Genomic DNA, 17,195 nt, shown 5'->3' on the forward strand with positions numbered 1-17,195 from the left:
GAAAAAAGAGCACTAATGGCATATTGTAAACCCCCACTTGCATTAGAAGGGTCCCTCTGAGATATAAGTCCCCTTGCCAGTGGAAACTTAGACCTTTCATTTTCTGTTGTTGCTGATTTGTTTGATAAGTTTAGACTTCCAGAGGGATAGGTTCAAGTTGCACCTTCTCTTTGGTTCTTATCCTCCAGGAAGCAAAGACCAAGACCCCACACTTCGTTCTTCTCTCCCCCAGGATCAATTATCCTGGCATTTAGGAAAAAACACTAAATAGGGGGCAAAAATAAGGAATAGGAAGCAGAATTTATTCTTTAGATTTCTGAAACTTGTCAGGCCAGTACAGTGGAGTCGCATCATAGGCACATTTAACTTACGCAATTTTAACTATACGCGCTCGGCAAAACAAAACAAAAAAGAGAAAAATAGCAATTTAAATATTGTACCTGTAGTGTGGGCAATTCCACCCGCCATTCCACTCAATGAGCGTTTGACTATACGTGATTTTCGCCTTACGTGCTGACTTCAGAACCTAACCCCCGCGTAAGATGCGACTCCCCTGTAGTACCAGCTGGAACTCTGTTCCTATGTCAGTGTGACTGGTAACATAGACTTCTTCAGTATACCTGAAAATACTTTTGAGGAGCAGAAAGATGCATTTCTGCAGTAAGATTGGGGGATCCCCTTTGATTTAATCAGCAGGAGACTAATCAAATCTGTGCTTGTGCAGAGTGGGTATGGGGATGAGATAGGGGAAGGATATGACCATCCTGCTGCAAGGCAGTCGGTGGAGTAAATTTCTGTCATTAGTGTTATCACAAGGTGGCGCAAAGAACCACTCACTCCAATGGGCTTCAAATTCCCTCTTCCTAAAATCCCATCTGAAAGCATTGTTTCTTTTCTCCCCTTGCCCTCTAACAGAGGGCAGGGGCCTACACTCTACCCCTTTTGTTCTAGCTGTAGTCAGCAGTCATGGTGGCTCATCCTGTACTTTAGATCATTTGGAGACGGGAATCCTACTGCTTTTCTTGGACTTTTTATTTATTAAATTGGTAACATTCAGGCAGGCCTCGGGAATGAGGGTTTGTTTTAATCTAACTGGTGTTCCGCTGATTTCCTTTCACTCAATGTAAGGCTAAATGGCGTCCTGAATGGCTTTTCCTAAAATTGTACATCTGTTTAGAATTTTAAATGGGATCTTTCCTGACCTGGTGAAGAAGTGGTGGTGGCTGATATGACCCTCTTTGTAAGCAGACTATGAATTCCACATCCTCTTCCTGTAATTTAAGCATATCAAAGTCAATGATGATGTAAATGCAGGTATGCCCCATCCCCAAAATATACCTTCTGCTCTCTTAGCATTCTCAGAGGAGCTTTGGGTTATCCATCTTGAATTTTAGAAGCAGCCAGTGTTTTCTGGGAAACCAAGGCTGATATCTGACTCTGTGAATATGGCCCTCAACTGGAGTTCTATACATGTTTGCTTCAGAATTTACAGAGGACTGTAGCCTCCAGTGCAGGAGGAACTTGGTCTCCAAGGAACCAAACCCTGGAAGTATAATCAAGGCCTTAGACAGGAGTAGACTTCTAGTTCTGAAAATTAAAACCCAGTACATGAAGAAGGTATGCAGAAGATGAACTGATTAAACAAATGTATTTTCAGTAGTGTTCTAAAATTTGTTTTCTATCCATTCTCATTCATGTTTCATATTTTATCAGCAATTGCAAAATTCTGTGCAACTGTTACATCACACAGAGAGCTAAGAGCAGGGAGAGGAGTTGCTAGCAATAGAAAAAGCACCAGAGTAAATTCAACAACTAAGGAGAGGGGTTGTAGCTGAACCTGACTGACCTGGCACTGAGCTTGGCCCTCAACATGTCTTACTGTTTCAGGATGTACTGTGGCAGAGTAAAGTCTAAGAAAGCTTTGAGGGGACTTAACACAATTTATTCTCCCCCAGAACAAGATAATATCACCTAAAAGTTTGCATCTCCCCAGAAGCTGGTGATCGTTTCGTGGTCCCATCCTGCTGGGATGTGGAACACACATCTCTTTCCTCCTTTGTGGTGTTTTTTGCTGTTTGGAAAGTAACTGAAGCTGTGCTCATTAATCTTTGAAGTTCTCAGGTGCTTAGTGGAGGCTTCAGGAAGGAGGGGGGAACAGGACAAGGAGGGGCCATGGCCCTGCAGTATTTATGTCTTCTCTTTTATCCTAATAGACTTCTCATCAAGATGAATGTGTTCTGAAATATTTATTGCCCTGTTTAAATATTCATTGATGCAAAGGCAGTGCAGCATCATGGCAGCACCGGTGCCTTAGGAGACGGGTAGGCTACTGTGCTCCTTGGCAATTCTTTTCAGTAATATGCTAAAAATGGAATAAATATAAGGCATTCCCCCACTGCAAGATTCATACTAGCATTCGGGCTTACATCTTGGTGTTTCTTCTGAGTACCAGAGTCTTGCATTTGTTCTTAGGCACATATCCTAGAGTGTCTCTCTCTTGGCTGCCAGATGCTCATTCTTACTCCCAGGCCTATATCCTAGGGTGTGTTGCCTTGTTTAACCTGGCATTTATGTGTAGGACCCGTTGGCAGAAAGAGTTTGAGTTTGATGTGGTGCAGCCTCTTATATTTCTGGTATGGTGGCAGACTAATGGAAAGAGGAAAAATTGTATCTACTCACCCTTTAGTACACTGCTGTGGGTGGCAGAGATCTGTTGGGATTCACTGAGGTGCAATCTTTGGGAGTTGCACAACCTTTTAGAGGAGTCTGTAGATACTCACAGAAGCCCTTACATCAGTTTAGCTTACACAAGGATTTAAACCAGTTACAAGTTTGTCTGCACCAGTTTAAGAAGATCGGTTTTTAAATTGGTCTCGTTAAACTGGTGCACTTTTCTATTATAGACAAGACTTTAGTGGGGTGGGGATAGGGATGAGCATCTTGCCTTTGGAAAGCTTGGGGGGCTGTTCCATCTGAAGGCATCAAGGCCTATGTTTACTGAGACCTCGCTGAGAGAATAGAAGTATAGAGAAGATGTCACTAGTTGGGCTGCACCAATGTCTGTGGGTGATATAGGGCAGAATTCGGTGCAGGCTTGTGGGTTACAAACTGGTATATGATAAATTGAGGCTTCTCCTCCCCCAGGTCTACAAAGAGATTTAGCAATAAGGTAGAAATTTTTTACAGGTATGTCTGACCTTCATAGAGGTTTAAGGCCAGAAGGGACCGTTAGATTATCTAGTCTAATCACCTGTATATTACAGGCCATTACATTTCACCTAGTTACCCCTGTATTGAGCCTAGTAACTTGTATCTGTCTAAAGCATAATTTATGTTTAACTAAAGCATGTATTCTAGAAAGGCATCCACTCTTGAGCTGAAGACCTCAAGAGGTGAAGAATCCACCATTTCCCTTAGTAGCTTGTGGCAGTGATTAATCCCCCGCATTGTTAAAAATTTGTGCTTAATTTCTAATTTGATTTTGTCTGGCTTAGCTTTCAGCCATTGGTTCTTTTTATGCCTTTCTTTGCTAGATTAAAGAGCCTTTAATACCTGGTATTGTCTCCCCATGAAGGAACTTATACACTGTAATCAAATCACCTCTCAATCTTTTTAATAAATTAAATAGATTGACCTCTTGAGGTTTCTCACTATAGCACTTTCTCCAGCTCCCAAATCATTTGTGTGGCTCTTTTTTGTAACCCCTCCAGTTTTTCAGCATCCTTTTAAAAACTATGCTTGGTATTCCAGTATGTCTCACCAATGCTGTAGAAAGAGGTAAAATCATCTCACTACTCCCCTGATTGCACATCCAAGGATCACATTAGCCCTTTTTGCCACAGTATTGCACTGAGAGTAGGGTTACCATACGTCTGGATTTTCCCGGACATGTCCGGCTTTTTGGGCTCCAAATCCCCGTCCGGGGGGAAAGCCCAAAAAGCTGGACATGTCCGGGAAAATCGGGACATGCCGGGCCGGCCGTGCGGGTGCTCGGGGGCCGGGGGTGCTCGGCCGGGGACCTGGGGGCTGGGCCGGGGACCGCAGTGCTGGGCGGGCCGGGGGTGGTCGGCCGGGCCCGGGGCCGGCACCCCAGGGCCGGGGCCAGCCTGGGCCGCGCCTCCTCCCCCCACACTCCCCCTTACCTGCTTCAGGCTTCCCGCGAATCAAATGTTCGCAGGAAGCAGGGGAGGGGGCGGAGACTTTGGGGGAAGGGGCAGGGGCTGAGGGCGGGGGCTGAGGGCGGGGCCGGGGCCCCGTGGAGTGTCCTCCTTTGGGAGGCACAAAATATGGTAACCCTAACTGAGAGCTTATGTTGAGTTGCTTTTTCACTATGAGCAGGGCCGGCTCTAGGCACCAGCAAAGCAAGCAGTTGCTTGGGGCGGCATATTTGCAGGGGCACAAGAATCCAGCATGGGAGCTGAGAACCAACAGGGAGTCCTGGAAGCTGTAGTTCCTTGGTTAGCTCCTTGCCTATAGAGCCAGCCCTGGAGCAGGGAAAGAACTACATTTCCCAGCATTCCCTCGGCTGTTAGTAACAGGAAAGGGAGGGGGAATGAGTGTGGAACTGAAACCTCATGCTGCAGCTTGCTGTGAATGGTAGGAACAGAGCCAGCTCTAGGTTTTTTGCCACCCCCCACCCCAGCCCTGGGCTCCCCCCTCACCCCTGTGTTGCCCCAGCCCTGGACTCTCCCCAACTCACACCCCCTGCTGCCCCAGCTCTGGCCCCCACCTGCACCCCCATGCTGCCCCAGCCCTGGGCTCCCTTTCCCCCCCCCCGCACCCTCTGCTGCCCCAGCCCTGGGCTCTCCCCCCACCCCCTGCTGCCCCAGCCCTGGGCTCCCCCTGCACCTGCACCCTCTGCCGCCCCAGCTCTGGCCCCCACCTGCACGTCCTGCCGCCCCAGCCCTGGGCTCTTCCCCCTCCCCCCCCCGCACCCTCTGCCGCCCCAGCTCTGGCCCCCACTTGCACCTCCTGCCACCCCAGCCCTGGGCTCTCCCCCAAAGAAAGAATTGGGTGGACTAAATGGACAGTGCCCCTCTCTATCTGAAGCCTAGCAAGGGAGGTACGTGGATCCCACTATAATTTAAAATGAAAAGTAAGGGAGGGGAGGCTCTACTAGACTGGGCAGCTTTAGATACAGTACCAGGCACATAGGAGGATTTCCACTTCTGAGCCATGGAAGCAGAAATTGACTTTTCTTTTCCGGATTTGAACACCCTCAAAATTCAGGAGTGCTCAAGCTCAATTTGGGCAGCTGTTACTTCATTTCTCCCAAATCAAATATACTGATCCACTGTAACTTGCTGTAGAAAAAGTAGAATAAATTGAGCAAGAAATGCTTCCCAGTGGTTTTTAGAACTGGAATTGCTATTTTCAACAGCCATTGCTTTTTTTTTTTAAGTTTTAGTTTTATTTGTTTAAAAGGAAGACCGTGATATTGCATTGGCAAATTCCCCATAGAAACAAAGAATGGAACAAAAGAATAATAAAGGCACCTCAACATTTTCCTCATTTATGAAGGACAGTCTTATAATATGCATCCAGATATCCTCCAATCACACAAGCTGAAAATTGTTCCACTTCATTGCAGTTCTGTAACCATATGGGAACCAATCCTGTCTGTGTTCTGTGCACATCCAAAATTCCTGCTGAATGACCTGCCCTGGGAGCGAGTTACCAGTGACCCAGGGCTGCGGCGGAAGGAGGTTGTAGTGGGGGGGGAGGGGGGCAGCCAAAAATTTTTTTTGCTTGGGGCAGTAAGAAACCTAGAGCTGGCCCTGACTATGAGCCCTAAATCCTTTGCAGTCAGTGCTTTCCAGAATACAGAATGAAACCTTCCTTTAGGATGGAAATCTGGTCTTGGAACAAATGAATAACAGAAGGCAAGAGGAAGCTAGATTAGCTAGAGGAGCCAATGTGGGAGCCAATCTGGATTCCTGAGCCACCAAACTCCTTAAAAATAACATGCCAAGTCAATCACAGATCTCCATTGCTGCTTCTCTCCTCCATCCACACCCCCATGGCAGATTGTTACAGTATTGTTGTTTTGCTATTGAGTCCTGGCATTTAAGACACAGAGGAGAGTCTGGTTTGCTTTGGCTAGGATTGTGTGCATCTGATCCAGTCTGGTTGCTGTTGAATTCTCTCCATGTGCAGGACGAATTCATATGGACCCGTGGTATGTGTAGTCTGCAGTGAAAGTGGTATGAGGCTGACAACTTTAGCTGCTCATATAATGAAGAATCTCAAGAGGAGTTGTGCTTTATATATAAATACGCTCTATGCTTTCCCCCATATCTCATCTCCATAGTCGTGTCTGTACATACAGCTCCTCACTGTGTTTTCTGCCAGCTCTGCAGTTCCTTCCAAGGCATTCAGAACCCTACCAATTGATTCCAGATGTTTTTCCCTTTCCCAGCATTCCCTCCTTTCCCCTCCCCCTCCCCATCCAGCTGGCAGCTGAGCCAGCACTGCTGCTCTGTCCTTGGTTTTCATCCTGAGGTGCTGGATTTGGGGAAAGGAGGTGCAGGCAAGGGGGCAGATTTTGCTAGCCACTGGGTCAGGGGAATCAAAGAGTGGATTTTGTAACGCAAGTGAAATTAGACATTTGACGGGGCTCTGACGTAGTCCTTAATGTTTATGTCCATCCTTCTACCATCAAAATCACAATGTAGGCAGTGACTTTGCACAGTTCAGTACCAGCCTACTTTCCTCTTTCAGCTGTGGAGAAAGAGACAAGGAAGCCTGGCTTCTGGTTGCAAAGGGATCGCCACAATTCTTTCTCCAGAGAAGCACCAGTTTGAGAGAGCTGCATGAGACTCCCATGGAGGCAGACACATGCAATAGGCAAGGCTTTGAAAAATCCACTTGCTTACAATGAGTAGGAATTTTTCTGGGTGAGGGGCATCAGCTTCTCTAGGATTTGAACTGTAAAAAAAAACAACCTTTAGTTTTTACTGTGATGTCTTCCTAAATCTGCAGAGCTAGCTCCAGTGCCACTTTTGGGGAATCTGGTTACTACCGCTGTGAAGTAGCTGGGACAGAGTGCTCCCGTCACTGCTTGTAGGAGTATGATGCCCTGTGGAGGGCTGTCATCCTCCCTACCCCTTGGAGCAGAGGCATCTGGAATGGATGGCACTGCTTCGAGCAGGAGACCCAGCTTGTGTGGGCAGTGGCCCCTGCCAGCACTATCCTGTCATTCCTCCTAAGAGTTTTGCTTTCCCCGCTCCATTCCCACACTCAGAAAACTTTGTTTTCTGGTGTGATATTGGGGAAACAGTGGACTGAGGGTCAGGAAGTCAGTCGGAAAGCCACTGGTGGCATGCCCTGTATCTGGCTCTCTAGTAGTGGGCTCATGTGTGGGGACCCCTTATCCTGAGTCTACTGCTCCCTTATGTTGGGTGATGTAGGTTCTGATCCGGAAGGGAAGCCTCTGTTTCCAACCATCCCAGCAGAGGACTCTGCTGCTGTATGGGGACCCTCCTACCACTTCAGCAGAGGTCTCTGTGAGTCAACATAAAATGTTTGGAGACCACTAACCAGCATTAATTTATTTCTGGGGTGTCCCAATGATGATAGATTTTGTAGGTGAGGCAGTTGATGCAGAGTTCAGCAGCAGTAGACCCAGGGTTTTGGAGTCCAGCAGTGGAGGGTAGACTGGGAGACTGGGCAGAAGGTGGTATGGCTCAGAGCACGGGTGTATTTTCAGCCTGGTGATTGGGCTTAGTTCTTGGCTAGTAAGTATTAAATATACATCTCTATTTTTTAAATCTTAGCTATATCCACCAGGAAGACTGAGATCCTCTTGATTAAGTTGTTGTCCGTTTCAGCACAGAGAGCTTGAATTTGTGCATAGGAATAGAGTGAAGTTTGACTAGTGTTGGGAACAATGACGGTCAGGGTGTTTGCTGTATTTCAGGTGCTTGAAAGTAAAGATCTCTCTTTTTCTTCTTTTCCCACAGCAGAGGGGTTTGGCTTCCTTCTATATGGTGTGTTTAAAAAGAATTCCAGGGGGTAAATTTCATATCTCAAATTTCTTTTGCCTGTCTCCATTAGAATTTTTCAGATGAGCTCAATTCACCATTCGATGATAGTGATAAAAAGGCTTGAATACATAGGAGGCTTCTATGAACTACAGCTTCCATGAGTGCTGTCATGAATGGAACTGCAACTACTGTGAATTACAGGCGTGAAAAATTCCAGTTTAAACAAAACTGCTGTGATGGGGAGAATAAGTGTCCAAGCCTTCAGACAAAAGAATCCGTAATACTATAGTGGTAGCAATACCTACCTGTTGCACACTGCTTTACAAAGGAGGTCAGTATATCCCCATTTTACATATTGGGAAACTGAGGCGAAGTGACTTGCCCAAGATTACCCAGCAGGCCAGTGGCAGAGCCAAGAATAGACCGCACATCTCCTGTACTAGTTCAGTGCTCTGTCCTGTCTCCTTTTATCCAATGCAGTTTAGTGCTGGTGAAAGGTGCTAGTGGGACCGCCTTGGTGCTGAAGACCTCTGTTTATGGAACAGATATGGTAGCGGTGCAAGCTTTCCATACCCTCCATCTAACTCTCAGTGGTGTTCGGTCTCCAGGTTTTATTCAGTCCTTACCCTGTGCTGGCAGTGTTAGCAAGGAAGCAGTTGTGGTTGCATTTTTGTGTTGCGAATACCAGCCAACTAAAAACAGAATTGAAAGTTAATTTTGGCAACACTTGTATGCATTGTCATTCCAACAACGTTGTTAAAAGCTGATTTCAGGCCCGTTGCGTGACCCTGTCCCTTTGCACCTACCCCACTGAACACAGCTATTGGATGGTGATAGATTTTGATCACTTCCAACAAGAACCATTTGGAAATAGTGATATAGAGACAAAAGGCTTTGTATGTCATTTCCAGTCCCCTTAACCCATCCAGGTTCCCCAGTATGGGGCAATGGTATGTATGCCGAGTTCCACTCTTCAGGGCAACTGGGATATACGAGTCTGGCTCCAGATGGGGCTGGAATTGTGCTCTCAGTATGTACATGTTAAACGGTCAATACAATTCTTGACTTTGAATCCTATATTAGTGAGATATTTGAAAGGCCTCTCTTTGGCATTTCAAATGTTGGTAGGTGATGGCGCTTGAATTACCTTTTTCCATCATGACATCTGAAACCTACTCAGAAGAGACTTCATTTCTCTGAGAAGTACTGAAGGCTGGAGTCTCCTGTCCAAAGCAATTTCATCAGTTTGTCTTAAGGGTTTCTTGAGAACAGTGGTAGAGCTACATAAGAACTTCCTTCTTGCCTGTATATACAGAGACAAGTTCCCATTTCTGCTCACTGTCTCATTTCCCAGTTGGCCACCAAGCTGCTTTCTGGATCTGGGAGATCAACAGTGTTTGAGCAATACTGTGACACCTTGGATTTTGAGTGGTAGGGCTGCAGGCAGCCATGGGATTTTTTTGTTTGTTAGTTCCTATCATTTCCCCAGAGAAGAGGAGAAGGAAACAGGACACAATCCCCAGAAAGGAAAAGCGTCTGATCCTGAGCTGATATGATGGATATTTGAGGACTTATCCTGGGGAGAAGGGAGATACATAATTCAGGCTAGATCTCCTGCCCTGTTGTTTTATCAGAGACCTAAATATAAAAGCACTGCTAAATAAGGCATTCTTTCACAATTATCACGACAGTGTTCTTGTTCAGGTATAAAATACTTCTGTCAGTGAGGATGATGGAAAAGTGAATTTTTATTTTCTCTACCCATCCAAAAAAATTACTCATTCGAGGCAAATGGGAGAGTAGAATATTGCAAGACTTGAAATAATATGTAAGAACATGCAAGTGATTCTTTCTGCTCCTTTACCTTGACTTCTCTGTTCTTGTGAGCTTCCCTGAAACTTGAAGTCCATGCAAAAATTCTAAGACTCGTGCTTGTATTATGATTGGGTTTGAATAGTACAGTATTTATAAGATGATACATTGCACTTTGAATGTGAATCCCTGTTTTACATATCTGGGAGTAGGAGGCAGTGATAAGTCTTCTTTATATACAGATTTGCATTCGATTAACTAAAGGTGTGTTTGTAAACAAATTTAGTTAAACGAGTGCAAGTTTGTGCATAGATGCTTTCTTTTTTTCATTTTAAGAGTGTCTTATTTTGGTTTAGCTTAATCCAATTTTAAAAATGAGCTGGATAAACTAGCCTCAAGCTGAAACAAGAATGTCTACACACAAATTGTACCCATTTAACTAAATTGGTTCAAAACCACACCTTTAGTTAAACTTGTGCAAGACTGTGTATAGACAAGGCCAGGGGTAGTCAATTATTTTTTGTCAAGGTCCAAATTTCTTGGTCAAGATATAGTCAAGGTCTGGACTCCAGAGCAACATTTTTCACACCACAAGTGCCCCTGTTCAGCGAACACATACAATACTGTGCAATATACCCAGGGCCTATATTGCTTATATTTTTACTGCATTAAATGAAAAAGAAAATCAAACCACTGTATAACCTAAAAATAACCCCCAAGAAAGATGTAATTTATCAGAGACTTTGAGAAGTATTTAGCTAAAATGTCAAACAAATGCAAATATTTGCGGTCAAAATCCATGTGCTTCATTTCGTAGTGCCGTTTGATGTTCCCATTTTTAACAACAGCCCCTGTCTCTGTACAAATTAAACATACTGGTTGACCCTTTGTGTGTTGTGGCAAAATAAAACAATAAGCATTGGTCCACTCTTCTTTAAATGAACGGTTTTCAGTGTCAATTTTCCTTATTTTTTTTTTTTGCTGACATTTTTAAACACAGTGCTGTTAAACGTTGAAAACACCAAAGGTGGGACTACCTTGGCTCACCTTTGCTCCTCCTGCAGTTCTTGGGGCTCTTCACTGCCCTGAAGCTCCAAGTCCTGGCATGATTCCAGGCAGGGCTGAAGCCGTGATTCCCGGTGGGACTGAAGGGGTGCAGGGAGGAAGAGAAGAAGAGGGAGAGGCACAAGAGTAGAGTGAAGGGAAGAGCAGAGCTGCCACAAGCCACTGAACTCTTCCCTCTTTCCTGTAAAAATGGCGCCTGCTGAGGGGCAGGGGCAAAGGCAAAGAGCACCGCCTTCTTTCTCCATCAGCCCTGATTGGCAGCAAGGGAAAAAACAATCCATCAGAAGAGGTTTTTCCAAGACAGGAAATATGCAGCTTCAGCAGCTTGGGTGGAATTGTGGACATTTTAATTGCAGGGTCTGTGCCCCAGGTGTACCATTTTAGATTTTGATTGGGGTGGTAGGTAGCATTCCAGGGGCTACTTAGCTGTCAGCCCCGGGCTGGCTCCCACTGTCATGGCTTAAATTCAGGTGCAGCAGATTAGAGCCGGATAAATGTTTGAGAACGCCCCCTGTGTTTCCTGCTGAAGCCCCAATTCCCCACGTGCCTCAGGTGGGGGTGAAGCTCCACATCCTCGCGTGCCTGGACGTGGGTCTTCAGCTCCACCAGGAATCCAAGGGTCAGCCCTGCAGGAAGCACCTCAGGACTGAAACACCCTCCTGCAGGGCTGAAGCCTGAGCCCCCATGAGCCCTTCGGTCTGCTGAAAAGGCTCTCACGGTCCGGATGTGGACCGTGGGCTGCCTTTTGACTACCCCCGGACAAGACCCTAATTTCAGGAAGAGACTGGGAGAGTTGCTGCCACCCCGATAGTGGCAGATATCAGAATTTCTGGCCTCCCTTGCTGTCATGTAGCTGTTCTTCAGCTGGCTCATGCCACAAGTACTAGATGTGCTTTCTTTGGCTTCTTTTCTTTGACAAGAGGGGAAATTCAAAAGCCTTGATTTTATTATTGGACTCCTCTGCTGTGATATTTTACTTCTGACCTCATACTAAAAGGAAAAAGGCTCTCTGCTCCTGTCTCTTTTCAAGAAGAAACTGCTTGGAGACCTTCTGGTCAACACTTAGGCCTTGTCTTCACTTACCGGAGGGTCCGGCGGCACGCAATCGATGTTCTGGGATCGATTTATCGCGTCTGGTTAAGACGCGATAAATCGATCCCGGATCGATCCCGGAAGTGCTCGCAGTCGGCGCCGGTACTCCAGCTCGCCAAGAGGAGTACGCGGCATCGACGGGGGGAGCCTTCCTGCCGCGTCTGGACCGCGGTAAGTTCGGACTAAGGTACTTCGAATTCAGCTACGTTATTAACGTAGCTGAATTTGCGTACCTTAGTCCGAAGTGGGGACTTAGTGGGGACCAGGCCTTAATGGCTTATTTCACCAAGGAACTGGTGTAGCTGAAGTTGCGTATCTTGGATCGATCCCTCCCCCCCAGTGTAGACCAGCCCTCTCTGTCTCTATCTAGGCTATAAATGTTTGTTCTTTACTTCTAGTCTATTGTCCAGGTGAAAGAAGTAAAGAACAAACGATTATAGCCTGGATCACAATAGCCTTTACAAACATGTTAATTACTTCAAGTTAACAGGCAATCAATTACCACAAGGTTTAGTATAGACATTACAATTGAGAACAGTGCCTTGTCTTTTGCTTGGTGGATCGTTTTTGTTTTGTTTTGCTTGGTTGGTTGGTTATTTTTAAATGAGGGATATAAACCCTAGTACTTCAGGACGTAAGTCAACCAACCACAACCTGACAGGAGAAGGAAACTTCCTTCAAGGGCAAGTTATTCACCGAATGTCTTGCACCTTCCTAAAGCATATGATGCCCGCTACTTTCATACAGGGTACTGGCTTAGATAGCCAACTGCTGATCCAGTATGACAATTTTTATGGGCTTCTCTAAACACACGAGTTGTACTGCTTTAATTATACTGATATAGCTAAAGTGGTACAACCTCCCTAGGGTAGTCGCAGTTTGGTAGGTATAAATGTGCTTCGATCAGGATAGCTTATTCCCATACAAGAAGGGGAATGAACTGTTCTGGTGTATGGCATTGTTATACCAGTATAACTGTATTCACCCTACGGGTTTTACTGGTATAACTATTTAAAAAAAAAAATTCACACAACTGACCAAAATTGTTGTACCGGTTTAAAAGTGTGTAGACCAGGCCCATGTTTTTCTAGTAGCCGTGCTCCATTTCAATGTCATGATCTTGGATCACCACCTACTGACTGCCAAAGGAATTTACCTAATTAACATTGCAATGAAGAATAAAGTAGTTTAGTAAATATTCAAAGGAATGTTCCCAGCTCCACATCTTTATAAGCTATTACATTTCTATAAAGGCTGATCTATATGCAGTTTTTGCACTGATTTAACTAAATTTCCTGATGTAAGCTGTACTAGTGTGAGCTGGTATAAGTGTCCACACAAGGGGTTTGATCAATTAAACTAAATCAAATTTTTAAACAATTTTAGATAAATTGGTTAAGTGCGTATACAAGATCTAAGTTGGGAGAAGGTCTCTGTCTTTAGTGTTCTACTTGGCCTCAGCAGAGCCAAGCACGACTCTGGATCACACCTTACAAGCCAAGGGGACTGGGTGAAAGCTGCAAATGGAGCCCCTCTGTCTAGTTACACTAATCCCATATCCCTTTTGTGCTCGGACCACTGTTTCAATTACGTTTCTGAACAGAGCCTTAGCTTTCTTATGAGTAATGGGAGGTGTTCCCTGTATCTTTATGGGAGTGGGGTCTGACAAGTGGACGTGTGCCAATGAATCCGATGCAGGAATCTATTAATCTCCTTTGATAGGGGAGTTGGGTTGAGTCCTCCTTACCTGGTTGTAGATGAATTAGTGGGGGAGAGCAGAATTTTTTCTTGTTCTGAACTGCAGGTTTAAAAGTACCTTACACTGTGTTTAAAGAAAATGGTGTGTCTACATTTAGTTACGGTTTGCCAAGTTACCACTGCGCTTGGAGGGCTTGTTGCTATTCGTGAGCAACCCTTCCCTGTTTGGCTAGTCTGGGATGGCTGCTGCTGTTGTCTGCAGAAGCGAGTTTGAAAGACGCTATTGCCGACAAGACTCTCAAGACAGTTTGTAGAGAGGATGGGTTTCAGTCCATCCATCCACACCTCTCCTCCTGCTTGTGATTGTCAGGACTCTTGCATTTCTTCATGTCGTTCATACCTGGGAAGAGGGAGAATCAGTTTGCTTAAATGCTGCTGTTAGAATTGTTTTTACATTTTAGGAGGGAGGGCAAGGAGCCCAATCCTGGCAATTTCTATATTTGAATTATAATATCAGGTCTTGGTGGTGTTTCATGTACTATGTGCAGTACTTAACAGATGTAAAGTGTTCTGTACATGCTAAGAATTAGTAGTAGTAAAATAATGGAACAAGTATTAAGAGGTGAAACTCGCTGAACATCTAGATGATAACAGGACAATAATGACACTTACAGATGGTGTAATAGGAGGTATTACGAGCACTAGTGAGGACAGAGAAATAATACAAAGGGATCCAAGAAGATTAGAAATATGGGCAGAGAATAATGAGATTAGGCAGGAAATGTGGAAGTGAATACATCTGGAGAAAAATAATCTGAAATACAAATATTCAGCAGGAGGGAGAAACCTGGATAAGAATACTGGTGAAAGATAGTAGGAAACCTCAAATTAAAAATAAATTGGCAACAGCATGGCAGCAAAACAAGCCTATGTGGTTTTGAACTGCATTACTTAGACATAAAGTCACAAAGCAGGGTGGTGATAGTCCCCTCTAAATGGCTCTGGGACAACTTCATCTGGTGTACTGTATTCAGCACCAGAAATTGATTGAAAAATTTGGGAAGTTCAGAGAGGAGCAGTAAAAATGATTATAGTTGGATTTATGAGTCAAGATTAAGAGCTAAATATATATGTGTTGTCTAAGCATCCAGTAAGAGACATAGTCTTTTCACCCTTAAAATGTTTTTAAGTGACTAAACGTGGGAGCGTAGTTATTTAGGATGGTACAAGTGGATGTAAGATAGGAGGAAAGGAATAAAATTAAATTAAGAGGGAAACTTCTGAAAATGAGATTGTTAGGGTTGCAGGATAGTCTTTTGGGGTCATTTTAAAACAAGATTAAATAAAACAATAGAATATGTCCTGCAGGGAACAATCCTGCATTATCAAGAGGATAGACTCTGTGACCTAATAGGTCTTGTTCATAGAATCCTAGAAATGTAGGGCTGGAAGGGACCTTGAGAAGTCATCAAGTCTGGCCCCCTGTGCAGTGGCAGGACCAAGTTAACCTAGACCATCCCTAGCGGATGTTTGTCCAACTTGTTTTTAAAAGCTTTCTAATTAGTATTCTGTTCTCAGGGTTAGAGGTACTGTCAACTTGAAAGCTAGTCCAGTTAAAAATAAATAAGTTAGTAGTTTTAGATACTGCACCTTCCCCAGAGTCCTACTGCCAATTTTTGTAGTTTTACAATCACAGTTTCCTATTTTGTTCCTATTTTTAAAATGGAAAACCCTACACAGTCATGGGGAACTGACTTATATTGAAACTAACTATAGACAAAGAGCTGTCAAACGGACAAGGAAAATAAACTGAAAAAATATTAAAATTATTTTTCTCTAAACTTTCAGTTATAATGATCAGAGATGTTATCCCTCACAATGATAGGTTTAAAAAGTTCTAGACAGAAGCATAGTTAAGTTGATGGTGGCTCTTTAAAATCTTCATTTAAAAATAAAGTCTTCAGGCCTGTCTTCATTTAAAAAGATAAACTTGTTTATTGTATTAGTTTAGATTCACTTAAAGGTTCAAAGACAGGGAACGTGTCAGGGTAAGAGAAGCAATTGGGTAGAAAATTAAAGCATGGTAGGGCTACCACTTTTCTCGGCTTTTGGGGGAAACCTTGCATTGCACAGATGATGCATTGAGTGAGTCTACGCTGGAAAAAATTGTAGCTATATTCCCGTAGCTGCCAGCAGTGGTGCAGCCATTTTCATGACATGGTGGTAAAAACGTCTGAGCTGTGTCTATAAATTTAACAGTGGTGTGGTACGGCTGCACTGCTGCTGACAGCTGCAGTACTTATATGCAGCTTTGTGTAGGGACTGGACTTCAGTAAGTGAAACTGGCTGTGTGGTTAGGGTCCATGGCTGCAGTTCTGCACCGCTAAATGGTGTTGAATGCCCTTCCCTCACCTTCTTCCCAGCTACAGGCGTGCATGATCATGTGGCCCGCAGGGGACACAGGCCAGATATACTAGTGTCAGAACAAATTTGGGATTCAGCCAATGTCTGAATGACCTGTGTTGGCTGGAGGTGCATTGAATTTATCATTGTTTCATTCGCCCTGAAATGGGAGCTGCAGGCACTTGGATAAATGGATTGAAAGATTTGTCTAGTTTCAGCGGAGCGCCCTTCAGTGTCTCTGTATTCTCTGCTAAAAGACTACTATGTAATTTCCTGCAGCAATTACCCCTTGGTGAATCCCTTCCCAACAGAGATCCCTTTTCCTCATCTAGTGACAAGACTGTTTTCCCTTTTGTCTATTGATTTAAGTACACCAATATTACAACAGGCTCTACTACCTCAGGGTGTTATGGGAGGAGGACCCATGTCTGGAATAGCAGGTGAAACTTAAAATCGGGATTATAGTACATTGACAGTGGTGAGCAACCTCCTAGCCTGAGATTATTCCTTGGATTTCTCTGATGGGTGCAATAGAAACAGAGCAACAGTCCAGTCTTCTAAGGTCAGAGAGACTGGCATGTCATGGGCCGTTCTTCCTTTACACCAGGTGACTGAATTCTTCCAGCCATGCCTCTCTCCCTTCCCTGAGAGCATGTAGATGAGGCCTGACAGTTGGGCAGAGTGGCTACAATGATGATTTTTGAAGTGCTAGGGCTCTGGAGGCATGGCAGTGTGGGATTTTTACTCTCTTCGGCATACCTTTTGTCTGGTGGAGTATCTGTTTAATAGACAACCAGTTGGCATCAAATGGCGCCAAAAGCTGCTAAAAAGCCCATTGTCCTAGCACAGAAATCTCTGTGGGATGCCCTGAGCTGAGGGAGGAGTATAATTAACGCCTTGTTTGAAGGTAGCGATGCTAATGATTGGGAGAGAGCAAGTGCTGCAAGCCTGTATTCTCAATTCTCAGTTCCCCATGGCTCCTGTCTGTCTTCTGAGGAGTAGGCAAGAAACATGAATTCCAGTAATTGGGTATCTGGGTAATCTGTTTTGCACAGATCTGTCCTGGAATATAGATCTCTGCTCTCTCTTTTACTAGAGTATAGTAGCAAGGAATACTGCCCTAAGCAGAGGTACTTGGGG

The 17,195-nt window shown here is 44.6% G+C and overlaps 1 protein-coding gene across 20 annotated transcripts in view; it reads left to right on the forward strand.

Annotated features, from left to right (window-relative positions):
- RBFOX2 (RNA binding fox-1 homolog 2) overlaps positions 1-17,195 on the forward strand; it is a 252,347-nt gene that overhangs the window by 163,766 nt on the left and 71,386 nt on the right. The gene's annotated exons all lie outside the window — the stretch shown is intronic.

This window comes from Malaclemys terrapin, chromosome 1 (assembly GCF_027887155.1).
Source record: "Malaclemys terrapin pileata isolate rMalTer1 chromosome 1, rMalTer1.hap1, whole genome shotgun sequence".
Taxonomy (NCBI): Eukaryota; Metazoa; Chordata; order Testudines; family Emydidae; genus Malaclemys; species Malaclemys terrapin.